Source organism: Castor canadensis, chromosome 6, assembly GCF_047511655.1.
Source record: "Castor canadensis chromosome 6, mCasCan1.hap1v2, whole genome shotgun sequence".
Taxonomy (NCBI): Eukaryota; Metazoa; Chordata; class Mammalia; order Rodentia; family Castoridae; genus Castor; species Castor canadensis.
The window spans coordinates 36,194,962-36,217,314 of NC_133391.1; the positions used below are offsets into that span (position 1 = coordinate 36,194,962).

Below are 22,353 nucleotides of genomic sequence, written 5' to 3' on the forward strand. Positions count from 1 at the left end.
ACTTTCCAACAGTTTTATCAAATTTTACTCCTGTAGCTGGAAGCATGGTTCAAGTAGTAGAGCATCTCCTTAGCAAGCATGAGGCCCTGAGTTCAAACCTCAGCACCAGCAAGAAAAGAATTACTTTTACTCCAGTAAGTTATGAATGAGTGTATTTTGTTAAATATTCTCTAGCACAGAATCTTTTTCATATCTTTAATAATTTTGCTGATTTAGTGTTTGATAAATGGTATATCACTATCATTTAACCTCATTTTGTTTACTAATGAGATGTGCATTACTTTTACATGTTTATTAGTCCACTTTTAAGATTTAAAAATTTTCCAGTTTTTATCTTTGACATTGGTTGGTGACATAATTTTCAGTTTCTCTTTTAATATTGGAACTGTTGCTCTTTCCTCTAAGTTATCTGTTGCACACAATTTCCCAGTTTGTCATTTGAGTTAAAATTTTTGAAAAGGAAATGTGAGGTCTTTAAGTGGAAAGAGCACCATAGGTAGTGATTTCATTGACCTTTTAATAGCATTCTGCAATGTGGTTGTCCAGATAGAGAACTTCACTACAGAATTGGAAGCTATGAATCAGAACAAGACAAATCTTGTAAATGAAAAATGCCAGGAGCAATGGCTCAGGCCTACACTCCTAGCTATTTGGGAGGTAGCAGCAACAATAGGAAGATAGTAGTTTAGGTTGGCCTGGGCACAAAATACAACCCTGTCTCAAAAATGACCAATGCAGAAAGAGCTGGCTGCAAGGTTCAAGTGCTAGAGTGCATGCCTAGCAAATGTGAGGCCCTGAGTTCAACCCCCACACACAAACACAAGGCTGAAAAAGAACTAAATAGATTTAAGGGAAAACTAAATACAGCTGTATCATAGAACAAATAGATAATAATTAGACCTACTCACAGAAAGAAATAAAGGACAAAATATAGCAACACGCGTAAGAAGAAAAGGGGATATATTGAAAGTCTAATAATTACAATTGGTGATATCAGCTATAAGGATGATGAAGTAAATAAACTGCAGTCTGTACTTCCAACTGATCATAACTAAAACATCTAAGCAAATATTTTAAAAATCACCCCACTTCACACCATTAAAATGACTACAATTTGGGGGGATTTTTTTTATTTAAATTGTGCTGGATAAGTGTACATTATGACATTTACAAAAGTTCTTACAATATTTAAATATATCATACTTGAATTCATCCCCTCCATCATTCTCCTTTATCCCCACTTCCCCTATTCCTGAAATAGTTTCAACAGATATCATTTTCCACTTACATATTTGTATGCACTGTATTTGCACTATATTCATCCTCCCACACCCTTTCCTCCACACACTGCCCCCTCCTACTGGTACCTACACCCCAGACAGGACCTGTTCTACCCTCCTGTTCTCTGATTTTGTAAAAGAGAAAAAATGACATTTTTGTTTGTTTAAGATAGCTGTACAGGGGGTTTCTGTGTGACATTTCCATGTGCAAATATATTATAACCTTAATTGGTTCATTTCCTCTATTTTTCTTCTTTGTACCTTAGCCCCCTTGCTGTGCCAGTTTTGTGCGTGAGATATTGAAGAGTGGGGTCCTATCACTCCGCAGTAAGCTTGAGACATCTAGGTTATTCCAACTACTTTGAAAACATCATATCTTCCTCCAGTTTAGCATATTGTTTCCATTACTTCAGAAGAAAATTCTGAAACATAAGCTACATCTACAAAACAACCAAAATGTTCTTAGTACCAGTGGTTAAGGATACACTTACAAATAAGTGTATCTGCCCTTTCTGTATGAGGCTTTTGTGTGATAACAAGACTTGTACAGAAGTGGACCTTCTGCATCTTTTCATTCTCCATCTCCCCCCACCCGCCGTGCAATTCATTATACCAATCATATTCAATTCCTAGCAATTCCTGAAAGAAATAATTTTTTCCTGGCCTTTATACTCTTGCCAGAATGACTCAACTTCATCTTTAAGAAGTAATAGCTTTATTGAGAAATTACTAGTTGGTGTGCATTAAGCCATTCAAATATCAGTCACTGCCCAAGGTGACTTATATACATTTCCCAGTTGAAGAAACTGAAACTTAGATCTTTAGAAAACTTAAAATTGACTAATTTCAAATCAGTGTGTGTCAACCAGATCTTAACTATTTCTACACTACTAGCAGAGTCTAGAATATAATGCATGCTGACATTTTATGTGAAAATAACCTGTGTTTTAATTGGCAACATATCATTATGATTTATCATAAATAATTTATTCTCAGGATTTAATAACTAATAGGAAACTGGTATTAAATTTGTAGATATTTAATTCATATGTAGACTCCCTCAATAAGATGGACTTGAGCCAGGCATTGTGGTGCACATCTGCAATCCCAGCTATCAGTCAGGCACCACCAAAACCAAGTTGTACTTGACAAGAATCTGTAGATCTCGGAAAGGTATATTAAAATAAGAACAAATGAAGAATTCAGGCAAAGAAGAAGTAACAAAAGAATTTTAGGGAATTTTTTAGGTGAAAAGTCCTACCTGACATATAAAAGTATTAATTAGCCTTTAAGTAATGTGAAAACACAGTCACCTATGAAGAATTACCAAAATGCATTCCTTAGGAAAAACCTGCTAAAGGAAAAATACTAAGTGCATGGAAAAACTTGCCAAAAACCAATAGTACCTACTGTTCAAGATTCACATAAGCAGGAATACATCATTTTAATAACCATATCCCAACTGACATGACTCAAAGAAAAGCCACACCACATCAGTGGTATTATTTTTCTTGAACTCAAACTCATTTGAAAACATCTGACAAACCCAATTGAGGGATTTTCTGCAAAACGACTACCCTTCAAAAGTGTCCAAGTCATAATATACAAGGAGACTGAGTTGTTGAATACTGGAGGAGATTAAGGAAATATGGTGACTAAATTAATGTGATACTTTACCTTAGATTACAGAACAGAAGAAAGTTGTTAGTGGAGAAATTGGGGAAATCCAAAAATGATCTATAGTTTAGTAAAGACTCTGCCACATGGGTGGCAAAGTCACAGGATGGAATGAAGTTCCACTGATAAGCAGCATCAAATAAGATGGTGTCTCAAGAACGTAATCCCAGAAATTTGGGCGGTAGAGATGGGGGATCACAGTTCAAAGCCAGCCTCAGCAGTAAGTTATTGATACCTTATCTCAATTACTTGTCTTAATGACCAACATTAAGTCCAACACCTATAATTCCAAGTACAAAGAGGCAGAGGTAGGAGGATTGCTGTCCAAGGCCAAACTTGAGCAAAAAGTATGATAACCTATCTTAAAAGTAACAGAAAAGCAAAAGAAGCTGGGGATGTGGCTCAGGTGGCACAGCATGAAATATGAGTCCCTGAGTTCAAACCCTAGTACTGACCAAAGGGAAAACAAAAGACTGTTATGAAAGTGAAAAGTGCATTTAATTTTCATCTGTTTCTGATTCTCTGATTTAGCAGCTTAGGTTAAACCATTAGATGAAACAAGAGTGTGGAATAGAGAAGGTAGATACAGGTCACTTATAGAGGAAGACCAAGTATGGGTAGGAATAAGGAACACATGAATAAAATTGAGTCTTTACTCAATTTCCAGGGTGTTTAGATATTTGCAAAATGTGCATGTATGTGTATATACATACATGCATTACTGGTGCACAAACTGCATCAGGAAAGTTGAGTCAGATTTTGGAGAGCCTTGTGCTGTGGTGTATTAAACTCTAGACCAGCAGCAGTTCCTGTGACTTACTGAACACTGAAATCAGAAGAACATAGAACAGTATGTTAGCTATAGTAGAGGCCAGGCAGCTCTAACAAAGAGGCCTAAATATGTGATGATTAGTGGGAAAAGCTTTTTTTCTCCAAGGGAAAGGTATAGAGATAGCCCCTGCTCTATAAGTTACTCTAAAAGACCTGGCTAGAAAAGCAGCTCTCCTGCTTCCTCTGAGCAGGGCTTCTAAGGAGACCATTCTTGAGGCCATTTCCAGCTCAAGAACAGAAACTATTTTTGTTTTGGCCATTGACATGGACTTGGTGTGGACCATTTCTGCTAGAACTCTTTTGATTAATGTTTAGTCACATAGATGCAGTTGCTTCAAGGGAACTTAAAAACATAGTCTCTAGCTGAAGTCACACATGTTTATTAAAATGTATATTGTAGCAGTCATGTGTTTCTTTAGGGAAAGGATATAGCACAGGCCACTAACATAGGACTTCACCTGAATAGCAAGAGTGTGTTTGGAGTTTTGATCCACTATAACACAGCACCTTTTTGAGAGACTCAAAATCTTTATTATCAATTTCGTTTTAGTATAAACAGTGAGGGTGTAAAAGATGCTCTCCTATCCAAGATAAGATGTCACAAGAATTCCATATAGGCTCAGCCACCCTCACACTGATGTTACTGGGCAGAGTTCTGGGGTTTTCTCTCCTACCACCCTCACAGGAGGTGAGTTGTCTTCTCTTATTCCACTTCCCTCCATTTTTGGAGCTTCTCTGCCAGGAGAATGAAGATGGCAACCTAAAACAAAAAGAACATTTCTTGACTATAGTTTAGTGTAGCAAAGCAAAACTACCTTAAGGCAGAAACAATTTCAAGGGACTCAGATTGCAAACATTTCCAAATGTCAGCAAATAGCTCAGAACATTTATATGAAGGTACAACCATGGGTCCAGTTAACAATGCACGATAACTGCTAGATACTAGCTGTATGCCAAACTCTTTTTTTCTTTCTTTTTGTAATGGGCAAGGACACGAGGATGGAAAAAGCAGCATTTCACTTCAAGAAATAAAAATAGGATGAATTCACCAAGAATAGAAGGTAGAAAAATACAGATCTCTTACTGTTAAGTGACAGACTAAATCTTTCTCTGAGGTCCTGTCCTGATTTTCCAAAAGGATAATCCCATCCCTAGCACCTTATCCCCCAACATGAGTGGCTAACCTGAATTCCAGGAGTAAAAAACTCACCAAAAACCAAATAATTGTCATATTATCCAAGAGAAAAAGAGAATTTTTGGATTTGTTAACTTAAAAGATTAGAGATGGGGCTGGCAGAGTGGTTCAAGCAGTAAGAGCACCTGCCTAGCAAGCATGAAACACTGAGTTCAAACTCCAGTGCTGCCAAAAAAAGATTAGATCTTATATTTTCTGTGGTTCCTTCTAGCTCTAACTCTCTATGTTTCTTTACAAGAAAATGTGGAGTAATGCTCTCCTCACTTCTGATAGCTCATTAAAATTGCATATTCATCAGGAAAGTCCTAATCTAAATTACTAAGGAAAATGACCAACATAAGTCCAACACTGCACAAAAATGCCAGTACTTTAGTGACTAAAGAACTGACTCATCACACCCAAAATTATGATTAAAAAGTATCACGCAATACTTAAGGAACTAACATTCAAATTTGGGAAATATTATCATAGTAATACAGTTTGTGTGCAGAAATAGTAAGAATGAGGTATGGCAACCATAACCGACAGAGTCCAGAATTTCCAGCCTCTTTGAGATCAGTTCTCAGAAATGACCAAAAGGGAAAAGTTAATGTGTGACCAATATGAGCTCATTCAGAATCTGAATTTTCAGAAAGCACAACTGTACTCATTTCATATTTCCTTTCTCATTTACAGGAGGCATAGATAATAAATTGGTGTCTCTTTACCCCTCCACGGTGGGGATGTACTCTCACTCCTTGTGGGAATAGGAAGTTTCAGACAAAGCCACTCATTTTACCCCTTTGAAGCCATCACTGACTCTTCGACTTTGGGCTCTAAGGACAAAAAAGGGTCTCAATAACATGAACAGAGGGAGGAAGTAGAGCATGAATTGAAGTAATGGTGTTATTTATACAAATAAGTAGGAGTTACAGTGGTTTCATGTGAACTTTGGGGTAATTCACTTAGTTCTTTCAATTACAGTACCCTAGACATTCTGGTTCTTGACAGATGAAACCACTGTGTATTTGGTTAGATTGGCAATTAATAAATATCATTCTTCTGTTGAGTTAATGAAATGGTCTTAAATCCATATATTTACTCAGGTAAAAATTTCCACCTGTTTTACCTACTGAAGAGCAACTTAACTTTTTATAGATCAGGAATTTCAATTTTGCATGATGAAAACCTGGTCAAGAGTATCTGTGGGACATAAAACACTCATAATGAGGGAAAGATATGATAGACACAGAGAACTTGAGAATCTTGTGTTCCCTTCCCCCATGATGTCACAAAAGATCATAGAACATCCCCCAAAAGGACAAAGCTGGCTTTAACTGGAGAAGCAAGTCTCCTCACATACAATCTATACAAATTATGGTCAATAAATAGAATGGTCTTTACAAAAATGAATTTCCAATTTTTCTGATGGCTTCCTTTCTGCAAATGACAGAGTACTTCTATCTTTATTCCTATTCCAAAATCAAATTTATAACCACTACCTGGAAAAGATTCAGAGTATCATCTCACTGTGTAGCATATAATACACAAATGTAAATCAGTGACTCAATTGAAAAGGACCATTAATAGAAAAAAATGGAAATCAGCAAAAGGAGGAACTTTTCCACTCACAGGAGTTAATGAAGACTCAGAACTGAAACTAGACTTGATAAATAACTCTCCCTAGAAAGAATGCCCAGAGATCTTAGGCTAAGCTTAGAGGAAAAAGATTCATGTGTACAACATGAAGGGACTGTCTCACTGAGACCAGATTTGTGCATAATATCCCCAGCTATCCAGCACATGTACAAAAGGGCTGAGTAGAGTTGCCAATTTATGAACAGATAAGCCCAGAGGTAAATAATACTTCTTGGCCTCTTCTGTTCCATCTTTATCTCATTGCCATCCATATTCTCAGGTATAGCACTTCATAGAGAATACCTGTATCTGAGCAATACTAAGATGAGCACACTGGGTAATATTAACATCTGGAAACTGCTTCGTATGTCACTAGAATCCACAGAGCTCCCTTTATCCTTACACCTGGGCGTTAGCTTCAACTCAGACAGGGCTCCAAAATCATCATTCTCCATAGGTATACCAGGAATGGACGTTCTGCCGAGTCCTGACCATCTCCCTAGGTGATTTTGTTGTATATGAAGATTTCTAATGATTCTTGACCCAGAGTTATTAAAAGGCCTTAAAGCTCAGAGAAGAAAAAATTTTCCTAGATCATGTAGTAAGACACTTATCTTCAAAGCCCCTTAAATCCTAATGGACCCCTTCCCTCTTTCTTCTGTGTACATTCTCTTAAGCGCCACATAAAAACTTACATTTTTTTATGTGTTCATCAACCAAACTGAAAAAGGGAAAAAATGAGAAAAAGACAATGAAGAGGATGGTTATTGTAAGTAAGGTGTATAGCCAAAAGGCCATATTTAGGTGTAAGCTGCTGTCTGATTTAAACTCACACATGAAGATGCGAGTAAGGATACAGGAATGTTCTGCTCCAGCACTGTCACCTCCTAAGTGATAAGGTGATGAAGTCACAGCTTCACAAACAATGGGAGTGAGGAATGTCTTTGAGGGGATTAGCTAAGCTTTACCTCCCATATGCCATGAAGTAAACATTGAGTAAAGTCAGCTGCCTTCACATCTACAAAAACTTCTATGCTCCCAAAACTTCAGAATTTCTAAACGTGACCAGAAACAGGAGCATTTAACCCAAAAATATTCAGTGTAAGTGTGTTTCTGCACTGAAATCACATCTATGTACAAAAGGAACAGCCAGCTTCCCCACATTCCTTGGTCTTAGATCCAGGTTTCTACAAATAAAAAGGCACCTGTATTGGGGGATGAAGAAGGATCAAATGTTTCTGAAGAGAAATCCTTCCTAGAACATCTGGCATTCTCTACTTTGGCCAGCTTATTCACATCAGGAATGTGTGCCTCGATGACTATACTAATGTCTCATCAGTCATATGTGTCAATAGGGAGGTAATGTTGTCTTGTAAAACAACAATATTAGCCAGTGATTTACTCTGTGTATCACCAGAAAATGTTCCCTTGGTCTTAAATAACCTTACCTGGTACAAGAACATAGCCTGTCTCACAATTGAAACTTCCATTGTCAGCCTACTAGACAAACCCAGCTAACATTTTTCTAAGAACTTAGATTAATCCACTCTCCTCATTTCTAAAGAGCACCTAGATTCCTAGTCCACTGCCACTGAGGGTGCCTCCACCCCAGTGCCACTTCCCAATGCACACAATGATCCAAATTCTTGTTCTAAACTTAACCTTCTCTAAGGTGATGGACACCCACAGATGGCAAATGTGTTCTCTGCCAGCTCCCAAGACTTGTTACATCTAATCTTCTAGAAACTTTATGCTTATTCTCTGTCTGCCAGGATTACTCTGGGAAAAATTGTTTTCTCTCAGGGTCAGCAAGTTCCCTATTTCTCACCCCAAACACAAGAACAGATCACCACAACCAAGACACTGCCTAAGAACCACAAATGTGCCCAACTCCCTTTTTATGATCTCCTCATTTAATGGAGAAAATAAAATCCCAAACAGAAAAGTCACATACCGCCTTGTGGTAAAATAATTGGAAAGTTCTTTCTGGAATGTTCAAAACAAAAACAGTAACTGAACAAACAGGACCAAAAGGAAATGATCTTCTGAGAGTCAAAGGTAACTCCTGGCTTCAGCAGATGAAAACAGGGTGACAAAGTGTCTACATACTTTATTGGCTTCATTTTGGGGACACTCTTAAACTGAAAGTTTCTAAAAATAATTATTAAATTACTTTTTGAGATAAAAATTCATGTTTAGCAATTGAAACAAAAATTATTGTTGATATTTTACTTACAATGACTAATAATCACTAGCAAAGGAACATCTAATTTTTTTCATTTGTTTTGCTTTGCTTTCTTTTGACCAACTATCACAGAAAAACTAGTTGCTTGTGGCAAGTGTTTCAGGCATAACGACATTCAATATTCCAGCACATCTTTCTTTTCAAAAAAAGGTGACTTTTCCTCTATGCATAACTCTGTTCAGTATTTCTACTCCTTTTAGTGTAGTCTATTTTTGTTCTAAGACACCTTTTTCATAATCATGAAGGAAATGCTTTTAAAAACTATATTTTCCTCTTAATTAACAACAATGTTTAAAACTTTAATATTAATTTAATAATGCAATGGGTTTATTTAAATATTTATAGTAAAAAGGTAGAATTACTGACAAATGATATATGAAGATCATGTAGAAAGATATTAATTGAATGGAACCATTTTTATTTTATATGTATCATTATGCTGTCAAAGGAATGTCAACTGAGGAATTTATGGATATTTTATTCCATGGCATCCTTAGCATAAAAGCTTTGGAACACCTTTTGACTTTGGAAATTAACTGAGATAAACTATAATTATACAAATATAATAGAAGGGAAGTAGTCATTGACAAAGAAGAAAGCTTGACTCTCTCATGTCAGTTTATTTATAAAAGTGGTTTATAAGTAATTAAATTTTTGAGACAGCATCTCACTGTGGCCCAGAATGGCCTCAATCTCACTATCCTCCTGCCTCAGCCTCTTGAGTGCTAAGATCACAGGCCTGTAACACATAACATATATCTAGCTTTATGAAGAATATTTTAAAATAAATTCATAAGGTATATCTATCTTCATTCAAAGCAGCTTAGACAGTCTATTAAAAAGACATTCATTCCATTAGAATTGTAATTCCAGAAGCAGATTCCAGTAGAGAACAGAATGTGCTCAATAGGGAGGAGTTTTAAAGGGTCCTTTTAGGGTAAAAGAAGGAAGTTTAAACAAACTACTTTATTAGTCAGTTTTTCATCACTATAACAAACATGACATAGCTAATTTTTAAGAAGTCTATGGTTGGCCCAGTTGCTTTGGCTTGTGGCAGTGCATTATGTGTGGGGCATGAGATAGAGCAAAATCCTTCATCTTATGGTTGGGTAGCAAAAAGGAAAGAAAAAGGAAGAGCTGGGGTCCTATTGTCCCCTTCTTGGGCATGTACTCCATGACCAGAATACTTCCTTCCAGGTTACCTCTTAATGACTGTACCACCTCCTCAATGATCCAAATTCTTGTTCTAAACTTAACCTTCTCTAAGTAATGGAGGGACACCCATGGACAAGATGCTAATGTGCCCCTGTGGTCTGGGAATCAAACTTTTAGCACATGGGCCTTTAGGGGAACATTCAAACCACACCATTGCACAGCTTGTTTGCCTGGATGGTAATTTTACTTCTACAGATAACTGATTCAGCACAGATAAGGTCAGACCATATCACTGTTATTAGGAAAGACTGTATACATTCCTCAAGATGTTTCTTCCTTTTGGCATGTCAATACATTCATAGAACCATCATTATAGCACAGATACAGTCTGAGTCACAAAATCAGTCACTGCTGTCAACTTTCTATCACATATCATTAGCCAGAAAGCATCTTTGAAGAGTAACAGTTTTCTAGGGTGAAAAAAAATACCAGAAATCTGGTTCCCTACACATGAAGATATAAGTTTAAATAGCTAAAAACTTAGAGAACATTGCAGTTTGCTTTTATAAAGATAAGGGGGAAGGGTAGCTTCCCCACTTGCAATTGATGTCTGAAAGGCTAAGAGTAAGATCTTGGTGTAGCATGCAGCCAATGTTAAACTCTCCTCGCCTCAACATCACAATCATTGTGGTGGGTAGCAGGAACAGCAACTGGGGGAATCCTATGATGTGACCACCAGGTTTTCTGCTAATGGTAGGCAGAGAGCTTCCCTTTACACTAAGTAGGCAACTGAGCCTACTTATCTTCAATTTTCACTATTCCTGCTTACTTTAACCACTCCCTGCATGGGCCTAGGGGCTAGTTCCACCAATGAGACTGATTCCAGGGATATTTAGTTTTGAAAAGGTCTTTGCACTTTTCCTGAAGATTGATAGCCTTGATGTTGCAGCCTTTGAGCAGTGGTTTCCTGAGGTTTTTGAACCTTCCTCATGAGGATTCTGTAAGCACATTAATTTCCTGTAGTAAACCACTTCCTGCTTTAAATACTTAGTGAGCTTTCTGTTTGATGTCTGATTTTAAAGATTCTGATCTCCTCAAATTCATTTAACACTGTAAAGAATTATATTTGGGGGAGTGGGGTAACAGGGCCTTAGAGTTGCACTCTCTCTATTCAGAGTGGTGAAACATGAAGAGTGAAACAATATTGGCAACAACTTGTTTAGCACGTAGACTGAAAAAAGGAAAAAGTAAAAGAAATTACTCTCAATAGTAATCAAAGACTTAGATAACAGAATGTGATAGAAAGATATATACAAGTGCAAAGATGAAGAATATACGAGGGAATCTCAACAATTTTAAAGGATCAATAAAAAATTAAAAACACAGAAAAAGAAAGCAATGAAAAATAAAATATAAAATCAAAAAGAAAAAATGTGCTTTCAAAAAGTTCAGGGACATCTATGAAGAGAGAAAGATGATATACAGACATACAAAATGTTACAATCCCTCCAAAGAAACAGATACAAATGGAAGAGAGCACTGGCCACTTTGAATAATTTAATATGCAGTAGTTATACAAACATTAGCATGAACAGGGACCTTCACACTTCTTTGTCACAATTTGTTATAATTGTTAGACAACAGTGGAACTTTTCCAAACTACTTTGACTTCCTAGTCCATGTGGAAGTCCCTCTTGTAACTGTTCTACATGAGGAATCAACACATTTTTTTCTCTAACATTTTACTAAAAGGAATTTCTTTCACCTCAAAAAAGAAAGAAACTATTGTATGAGATATCTCTTCCCCCCTCTTTTTTCTTTCTTTCTCTCCCTTTAGTCTTTTCTCCATCTTTGATATACCTCTAATATATCTACTAGAGATTTCCATTATAACAGTATTAGTGATCCATCATAAAACAGATATTGCACATAATTAGAAGAGGTGAACAGAGAGGAAGAGCAGGTGAACAGGAATATGTGATAGGTGAAAATATGGGGAAATTGTGTGCTGGAGCTTTCATGAAAAGACAAAATGAGCTGAAAGAAAAATTAGTTTCACTTGATAGTAAAGAAGAAATATTTTGGAAGCTGTTATTTCAGATAACTGTCCCCCAAAGTTCCATATGCTAAGTGTTTAATCCCTAGCTCATCACTATCTGGAGGTAGTAGAAACTTTAAGAGTAGGAGGTCTTCAGGTCATTAAGGTTGTGCCCTTGAAGAGGATAATGGAAGCCCAGATCCTTCTTCTCTCTCTCTTTCTTATTTCCTGGTCTGAAGGTGAGCAGTCTTAGTCTATCATCTGCTTCTGCCATGGTGTGCTGCCTGGACACAGGCCCAAAAACAGTGAGGTCAACTGATCATGGACTGGAACTTCTAAAACTGTGAACCAAAATATCTTTTAATCCTTAATAAATAGTCTGATTATCTCAGACACAAAACTAACACAGAGGCCATGAAGCTTTGGGTAGGAAAGAAAGCTATAACAATTACTTTTCTGTAAACTATCTCCATTAAACACATTACACTCTAAGGTTGCAGAGATCATGGAACTTACACAAGAAAACAATGAATCATAAAGAGAATATTTCAGAATGTTTGGGGTGATATTTCTATGTGAATATTTTAAATAGAGAGAGGAAAATAGAGTCCCAGACTCAGAGTGTACCTAGTAATACAGTGATTATGGACTTCTCCTGTAAGAAAGACTCCATGTATTACTTTAGGAGCCCAAGATTGCATATGTCACTCATTCATCTAGGATTTCACCTGGAAGTAGGAAATCAATTTGAGATTTGCTCTGAATAGTAACAATTGAAAGACAGAACCTAGAAATTCTATGAAAATTTCCTTGTGATGTAGAACTTTTCTGAGTCTCAAAATAATATTTATTGCCATTTTCGTCAGTATAAATATAGCTAATGAGAGGGTCTCAGAATCCCTCTCCTATTTGGGGTGTGATATCACAGGTGACTCCATATAGACTCAGTCACTCTCAAACTGATAGCTGAGGGGTATAGATCTCAGCCTCAGAATCCCTGGGATCTCTTGCTACCCTCATGAATAGTGAGGAATCTTTTCCTAGCCCATCTTCCTTCCCTCCCAGAACTTCTCTCCTTGATGACTCCAGAGGTCAGACTGAAATAAGAAAATTATTTCATTATCCTTATGATCCTGCAGAATGACAACATATTTTAGAAAGCAGAAATGATGCAAAAGACTAAGAATTTCTACATATCATCACTTAGAGTAGTCGTGTTTGACAAGATCATATGACCCTCAACCCATAGTTGCAAATACTTGTCATAAGAGATTATTATTTCTCAAACTGAATATACAATAAATGGAAGAGAGAAAAACACAGTCACAGAATAGGTATTCTTCGATGCAGACCAAACCTTTCTCTGAGACCTTTTTCCTGAAAATCATTCCTTACCAAAGATTCCATAATTTTTGGTCTCATGGCCAAAAGAAGCAAGAGTTTTCTCATCTGCTAGTTAAAAATATTGTAGCTAATATTGTCCACATTAGCTCTAGTGCCTCTATGAATTTATTTTAAAAAATCAAGAATAATGCTCCCACATTATCTAACCCAAGAAACTATATAAGAAAAATTAATTGATATTAGAGGCAATGACTATCATAAGGTAGGAAAATGTCATCAAAATATCCATGTTTTAGTAACTCAACAGACTCCCTATGCTTTGGTTCACGTTCAGAATTAGCACAAAAATCAGTTGGCAGTCCAAAGAACTAACATGAAAATATTGGAACTATGGTCAAAGTAGTATAACCTATCTACATCATTATTGAGAATGGGATAGAGGCAGCCATAACTTACAGAGCCCAGGATTTACCAGCCTCTGTGAAGATACAGAAGATTATCTGAAATTAACTGAAAAGAGAAAATTTGATGTGTGAGAGGGATAAGAGCCCATTCAGATTCTGAACTTTCAGAAAGGACAGCTGTACTCATTTCACCTTTCTTTGCTCATTTACAGGAGGCCTAGATAATAAACTGTGTCTTTATCCCTCCCTGGGGGAGAGGCCCCTTCACTCATGGCTGGAATAGGAAGTTTTAAACAAAGCCACCCATTTAATCCCTTTAAAATCATCATTCAGTCTTCTGTCTTTGGGTTCTAAGGAAAAAAAGGGAGGAAGTGGAGCATGAATTGAAATAGTGAAGGCATATGTACAAATGACTGAGTTACAAGTGACTGCATGTAAATTTTGAAGCAATCCACTTAACCAGTTATATTAAGTTACATATTTTTGTTATACTTATATATTCTCATTCATGAGACAAGATGAGGCACATTCAGGGTGGGATGGCTGTAGACTATATTTTCATTCATTTAATGGCAATATGGGGCTAGACCTTCTGGTTGCATGAAACTAAAACAACCATATGCTTTGGTTATGTTTGAGAAAGAGACAATCCAAATATATAGTACTATTCTTCCCTTGAGTTTTAAACAAAAAGTCCCCAAATCCAAATATGCATCCAGATAGAAACTTATTTTCAAAACATGATAGTCTTTTATAAATTAGGTATTTCAATATTATGTGAAAGAAACCTAGGTGGAGTTTCTTTATGGAACATATATTCATAAAGAGCAATGATGTGGTGGTTATTAAGAGCTCTGAAATCCAGTATGTCCTCTCTGTGATGTCACAAGAGTCATAAACAGTAAAAAGCAGGGCAACATTGACCTCCATGGAAGAGGCAAATCCCATAATAGATATAATCTGCAGGAATTATGGTCATGGGCTGGGGATATAGCTCAGTTGTAACACACATCATAGCCTGTGCAAGGCTCTAGCTTCAGTCCTTAGTACCATAAGAGAAAAGTCACTGATATTTACAGGACTTAAGGTGAACAGGTGGTCATAATGTCACCCAGAAAAATAGACTTTCATTCTGCTCAGGCTTTTTGTATGATGTTCGTATCTCCACAAAGTCCTTCTGTCCTCCTGCCTGTCACAAAAGGACTCATCCTATAGATGAGTTACCTTTCCTTTCATTGAGAGGGAACCTTGGTAGGAAGAGAAGAATCAAGTATAGACAACAAAAGAGAAGCTTTCAACCAACAATAGTTAATGAGAGCTCAGAACCAAACCTCTACTTGAAAAAAAGTTCTCTCTACAGAGAAACCTCAGAGCCTTTAGGCTGAGCTCAGGGGAAGGATGGGTCATATGCAGCACATATGACCTCTGAGACCAGTATTGAGCATGAAATTCCCATTTATCTAGCACATAGACTGGAACTGACTGCAGTTGCCAGCTTCTGGCCAAAAGAACTCAGAGGTGAAAGGCAGAGAATACTTACCTGGCATCCCCAGATGGTCCAATTTTGTCTCATTGCCATCCTTATGTACAGCATTACAGAGAGAACACCTGCATCTGAGCAAGACTAAGACAAAGCACCCTGGGTCAGTGTCCATTGTTTAGAAATTCCTTCATATAGTCCCAGATTCCACAAGGTTACCCATGGATGTTGCCCTTCGGATGTGACTAATCACCAATCGGATCAGTCAAAGCCTAAGACACTTCCTCATGCTCTACAAGTATGCCATTCCTAGCTCAGTTTTAATCTGTGACCCCCAGATTTTTCTATCACCTATAAGATTATGGTTTCTAAGACCTCTGAACCCTTGGTCAGTGGACCTTGGAGACCAGAGAAGACTAGTCACCATTTTCTTGTTTCTCACAGTAAATAAATATTCCTCTACCTCCATACACATGTTCTTTCACTATAGTTCCCCTATGCTCTAAGGCTTTCCATGGCACTTACGTTTCTTTATGTGTTGATCTATCTCAAGCAAAAAGGAAGAGAACATGGCAAACAGAAAAAATACAAAGAGCATAGCAAATAGGGCATAGAGCCAAGGGACACCATTTGGGAATAGACTGACCCCTGGCTCAATCTCTGCCATTGCAATGGGAGAATAAACACAGAATTCTCTACCTCAGTTCTACCACCTCCTAGGTAACCATAGTGATGAAGTCACAACTTCAGAGACAATGGGGGTGATGAGGATCTAGATGAGGATTGGCCAAGCTGAATTCATATCATCTGTACAAAGCATAAAGATAGATTTCCTTATAGCACAGTTTTATTGAACCTAAAATACCAGATTATCAGGCCAGACCAGCAAGAGAGTAGATTACTGCACAGATATTCAGAAAAATCATCTCATCGCATTGGAACCACATCTGTATACAGAGGGGTCTATTGCTCTAGACATCTCAGCCCTAGCATTGGTCTTTCCCAGAAAAGTAATATCTAAGTTGGAAGATGAAGAAAGAATGCATATTTCTGAAAATAAAGATTTTATTTCCTTTATCAGGATCCTTGGCAATTCCCTACATTGGTATACTTATATCAGGAATGTGGGTGTAGTGGATCATAGGAAAATCTCCTGGTCACATGTGTCAATGGGAAAAGAACCTCAAGATGGAGGTTATGTTGCCTTCTGAACTAAACAGTCTAGGGTTGTGGGTTGCTCTGAACATCACAACATCTTGCTCCCTGGTCTTTGAAAACAATTTTCAAAACAGAGTGGAGAGAGAGCCAAGGGATAAGGCTATAATCTTACCTGGTACAAGAACACAGTCTTACCTACTGTCTTTGTTTTCAGTGTTGTAACTGAATGCTGCATGCTGTGTAAGTTATAAAGAATAAAGATTTCCTCAGATCATGGCTCTGGATGTTAAGAAGTCTGTATCTGGTGAGGGCCTTTTGTCTGTACAGAAGGCAAGAGAACAAGTGAATGCATGCAAAAGGGACAAGCTCACTTTATAGCAACCAGGATAAGTACAGTATTTCCACCATAATGTCATTAATCATTGATCAAGTCATCTCTTATTAGACTCCACTTCTTAATACTGCTGTAGGAGGATTAAGTTACTAAAACATGACCTGTTGGTCATAACCAGAGCAAGACGGGACACATTGTACACATACATGTAAATGTCACGATGAAATCCCCTGCACAACTATTATATACTAGTAGTGAAAAAAATGAAACAGACATACAGATGATTAAAGTCTGAAAAACAGGCAAGGACTTTAAAATGACACCTATTGAGACTTCCTCTATTAAGAATGTAGAAACCTGCAAAGAATATTTCTCCTTCCTCAATAATAAGGAAAAGTTAGATGAGCTATAAAATCCTGACTTTTTTAGCTTATTCTACCTGAAATCATAAATCACCCAAATAATGCAAATTCCAAGAATGACAATGTAGTAAAAAAAATAGGACATATGATAAAGTTCTAATGAATTGCTACAGATAATGAATGGGCTGCCTTGTCAGTTTGGAAAAGTTGGGGAGCTCAGGCGCAAGGGCACTTCACATTAACTCACAGTATCTTCTTCATGGGCCTCCATTGAAGCTCACCAGAAAGATGGGGAGTAGCACAGGAGACTGCATAGAGACCTCAGTGTCACGGATTGCAATAGGTGATCAGCAGCTGGGAGAAACACATAACTGTCTTCTCCACATCTTTCTCATGTAAGAAGCAAAACCTTTAAGTCACCAGATGGGGGAAGAAACTTTTCACCACAAGCTATAAGCAAAGCATTCGTTTCTTCTGTGGTAGGGGTAAAAAAAACAAGTCTGCCACTTGCTTCTGAGCTACAAATGAAGATTCACTGCTCCTATCAAATGTTGAAGCAAAACCTTTACCTCTGGACTAGGTGCAAGACATGTATGAGGATCTAGGACCTAAGACTAATACCAAACAGAGGTCTGCTAATTACTTAGCAAATGACATAGAACAACCACCAAAGATCAACCACAGGTACATTTCATAGATTGTCTACTATGGGGAAGAACATGATGCTGAGAAGATCTACGCATAAGTTCAATTGCAAAGGTATTTGCTCTCACAGTGAACTTAGCACTAAGTAACAAGCCTAAGTTAAGATAAATACCTTTGTCTGCTTAAGCTATTACTAAATGCCATAGACCAGGTATCTTAAACAATATCCCCTTATTGCTTGCAGTTCTTATTCCAAAAGCTAAAAGAAGAAGGGATACTTCTTAATTATTCTATGAGGCCAAAGTTACCCTAATACCAATACCAGACAAAGAAATTACAAGAAAACTTTAAACCAATACCTCCCATGAGTATAGATGTAAAACTTCAATAAAATATTAGTAAACAGAGTCAATAATATGTTAAAGGAATTGCACAACACGATAAAGTGGGATATATGCAAGTATGCACGGCTGGTTCCACATTCAGTTTATGAAATCCATGACATCAATGAGATGAAAAAGCAAAATTACATAACTCCATCAATATGCACAGAAAGGGTGTTTGACAAAATACAACAGAAATTCATGATTTTTAAAGAAAACCCTAAGCAAACTAGGGATAGAATGGGAATTTCCTATGGCCCAAGCAAGAACTAGGCATTAGTTCAAATCTCAGTACCACCAAAAAAGAAGAGGAGGAAGAAGAAGAAAGAGAAGGAGAAGAAGGGGAAATTTCCTCAACTTGATAAAGAAATTCTACAAAAAAAATCTACAGCAAAGTCATGTTTACTTTTAAAAAACTGAAAACTTTCCAACTAGGATTTGGAAGAAGGAAAGTTGTCCTGTCTCACCACTGCTTTCAATGTCATACTAGAAGCCCACAGTAACAGAATAAGACGAGAAGAAATAAAAGGTGTACAGATTTTGGAGAAAGAAACTAAACTGTCTCACTTGAAACTAATACATAGAAAATGCTAAAGAATAAATAACAAAACTAGCAAAAATCCTGAAATAATTTATTACAACCTGTTTACAAAATACAATGTTACTGCAAAAAATTCATCCACTTTTCTATACACCAGGAAAGAACAAGTGGAATTAGAAATTAGAAACAAATTACCATTTATGTTAACACCCCAAGATGAAATACTAAGTATAAATCTAAGAATATATGTACAAGATATATATAAGGAAAACTGTAAAACTCTAATGAAAGATATCAAACAAGAACTAAATAAACAAGATACATTACATGTTTTTGAGTAAGAAGATGAAAACAGTAAATGGAAAAGTTCCAAAATAAACAAATTTTAAGTTTTAAATTGTGCCCCATTCTGAGTTATATAATGAATTCTTGCACCATTCCACTTCATGCCATCCACAGTGTGAATACTATTTATTCCTTTTTAATGAATTCAACTAAAACTTGTAGACCCGTGTTTTACTAAGATTAATCTTTGAAATATGTTGCATTTCCCTTATACTTTTATGAAATTAATTTCACTCTTTCTTCTTATGTTAATAAAATGATAGATGATAGATAAATTATAGATAATAGATAGATAGATAGAAAGAGCTATGAATGTATTTACCTGATAATATGTTTGTCTCTCACTAAGGAATGACATTTGTCTATACATAAAATTCTAAGTTCAAAGTTCTTGTTTTTAAAGCTCTTTTAAGATATTATTTTATTATTTTCTTGTAAGAAATGTTGCTATTAAGAAGTTTGACTCCTGTTTCTCAAAAAATGTTGTGCCTTGTTCTGGAAATCTTACTTTCATACTTTTTAATTTTCTCTATAATTTGCCTAGGTATGATTGCTTCACTTGATCTTACCCAACTGGTAATCTACAAGTCTGTTCATACTAAGATCTTTTCCTTTACTACTTTGAAATTTCTGTTAGTTTTTCAATTCTTACCTTTTCTCCAGATTTGTTTCCTTTGCTCTGGGACTTAGAATAAGTAGATGTAGTCTCTTAGCATTTAGTAGATGTCTTTTAGCATTTCAGTCATATGTCATACCTCAATTTTCTCTTCTGCCTTCCTGGTGAATTGATAGTTTAACTCAACAATTTATTCTTCAACTATATCCATCCTACTTTTTAAGTTTTCATTGTTTAACATTACAACTTTATAACATTTGCAATAATTTGTAATAATTTCTCTAGAATGAGTCGTGGTCACAACAAATAGTTTAAATTCATGGCACAGATTTCTGTGGCCATCAGAAAAGTGATAAAATGAATTAAGGAATTGCAAGATCACAACTTGTCTTCTCTCAACTCTTAATTTCTCTGCTGCAACCTCTTCCCAGGTGGAAGCCATTCCCACCCCTGCTCCACTTTTTGCCCTCCACTCACCAGGCCAATCTAGGATTCACTCTAGAGAGGGATGGATTCACTCTGATGCAGTTAATTCTTCGAACAATTATTTCCATCATCACTACTATTTCTTCAGAGTTGATTTTGGGAGTGGGCAACCCCTGTTACTTTACCATTTGGCAGAATAGAAAGCCATGGAATAAAAACAAATTACCCTACTTAAGAGGACATTTTGAGAGCATAATGCAAGTAGTTAAAATTTTCCAATCTAACTGCATGAAATATTATTGATTAATACATCAATTTCAAACTCTAAATTTAAAAGCTCCTTTATCTCCATGAGTGATCAATGGTGAGGTCCCCAGTTGAGGAAATTCTGCAGATACTGTAGATCACACAGAGTAATCTAAGGTGCACACCACAACTCTCAACCAAGTAGAGATCAACAAGGCCTCCTCATTACTGTTAATCAGATACCACCGAAAATGCAAGATATTTTACTGTTCATCAATACACCCATTTGCACTTGTAACCATAGTGGTTTATGACAGGAAGGAAGATTTTTCTATATGAAAAAATTGACAGTTGCTTTTGCATTCAGGAAAAGGGGTGGTTTGTATACGATATTACACATAGAGTTAAGCTCTATGTGTACTGTATTACAGGAGTCAATCACTGCCCAATTATTATAATTGTATTTATATTCTTTCTAGTATGTTTGCTATGTAACAAGACTCCTGATCACACCTGCAAGACAGACTGGCCCGACTATGTGCTAAAACTCTGCTGAAATTTCAGCAGTACTTGCTGAACAAGTACTTCAACTCCAAGTGGGCAAAATGCACAAATCCTGCTGAGTGGGGCCAGTTTGTTCATAAGATACCTCAAATAAGAGAATTGGGGTACAAAAGACTGGCCAACCAATGACTGTTAGGAGCACAAAAGTTTTCCATCGTTTTCTTCCCATGAATAAAGCATAAGATTCAATGTAGACTAAATTACTCTACTTTGCCTCTGTTGCAGTAATAATGGTCCATTGGCTACCTCTCCTATTACCTCTTCCTTTCCTGAAGCAGGAGGGTCAGTTTTAAGAGGAACTTTCGGATCCGTTTCAAGACTTGTAAAAGAAAAGAAATGGGAAAGACCAATAAAGAAAAGGGAGAGTGAACATCTTTCCCCAGGCCATCTCCCTCTTCAACTCTTCCTTAACACCAAAATCAGTAAATGCTGGCTACATAAAATAAGCATTTAAGAAGAGTATTTTGGGGATGTAAGAGGTGGTGAAAATGTCCATACATTGGGTGAAACAGGGCAGAGAGGAGTAAGGAGGCACTGGGAAAGTAGAAAACTGAGACAGCATTCAACGGAAACATGTGGGACATAATGGTTGGAAGCACAATACCAAAACAAAAACAATATGGAGACCATGCAGAGCTAATAATCCAGCTACTTTATTTCTTATCATTGAAAGAACTTGGATGTGTGAACCGACAGTGTTTCGTATGCCTAGCATGAAATCTAATAATTTTCCTAAGAAGTGGAAGTTGGCAAGTCTGACCCTACCCTTCAGTGTATAATCCTGTAATCCTATTGACCCCACAATAGCAAGTCAGAAAAAGCTTTACTCCCTTTTCTTTCCACTGACTGGTCCCCACTGGATGGAAATTGGAAATAAAAGTAGGCACCCTTTGTGGCTTAAAATTTGATTAACTTTTCTGTACTCCCAGCTTGAGTCTAGAGGACTAATTCATTTATTCAAAGCAAATAATTATTGGAACAGTAATTTTACAAAGAGTGTAAGTACTCAGAACTATTTTATAAGATGTCATGCATCAGGACCTTCCAAGATATGAGTTTGAAGGAATATCCACCTTCGTTGTGGCTATAACATGCTGAGGGTACAAAAATAGTCTACACACAAGAGAACTTAACTAAGCCTGACCCTAATCCACTTCTAACATGACTTTTACCCACCAAGAGACAGGGAGTTTCTTATCTTTGCCCATAGCCAGAGGAAGTGACAATAGAGAATTGAAAATTATTTCCCCAAGTAAAACTTAAATGTGCTATAGGACAACTTCAATTTTACATTTTAAACTATTACTGAAGGGCTTGGGTATGCAGCTCAAGCAATTGTGGTAAAGCAAATGCCTAGCATTCATGAGGCAATGGTTTCAATCTTTAGCATAGTAAAAGTAAACTAATTTATTAACAAAGTGGAATAAAGTATCACTGTAATTGAAGAATTTATGAGATATTTTTCAT

General features: G+C 36.7%; 1 long non-coding RNA gene across 3 annotated transcripts; it reads right to left on the reverse strand.

The window, feature by feature from the left end:
- Positions 1 to 4,415: 4,415 nt before the first annotated feature.
- On the reverse strand, positions 4,416 to 17,747 carry LOC141424063 (uncharacterized). Of its 3 annotated transcripts, XR_012448885.1 has the most exons (4): positions 17,368 to 17,747; positions 16,620 to 16,743; positions 15,327 to 15,410; positions 4,498 to 4,548 (listed from the first exon to the last, which is right to left on the reverse strand). It is a non-coding gene; the product is annotated as an uncharacterized lncRNA (long non-coding RNA). The 3 variants fall into 3 exon arrangements; XR_012448884.1 differs by lacking the exon at positions 15,327 to 15,410 and having other exon boundaries at positions 4,416 to 4,548; positions 17,368 to 17,717; XR_012448886.1 differs by lacking the exons at positions 4,498 to 4,548; positions 15,327 to 15,410 and adding an exon at positions 15,931 to 16,073 and having other exon boundaries at positions 17,368 to 17,738.
- Positions 17,748 to 22,353: the final 4,606 nt, after the last annotated feature.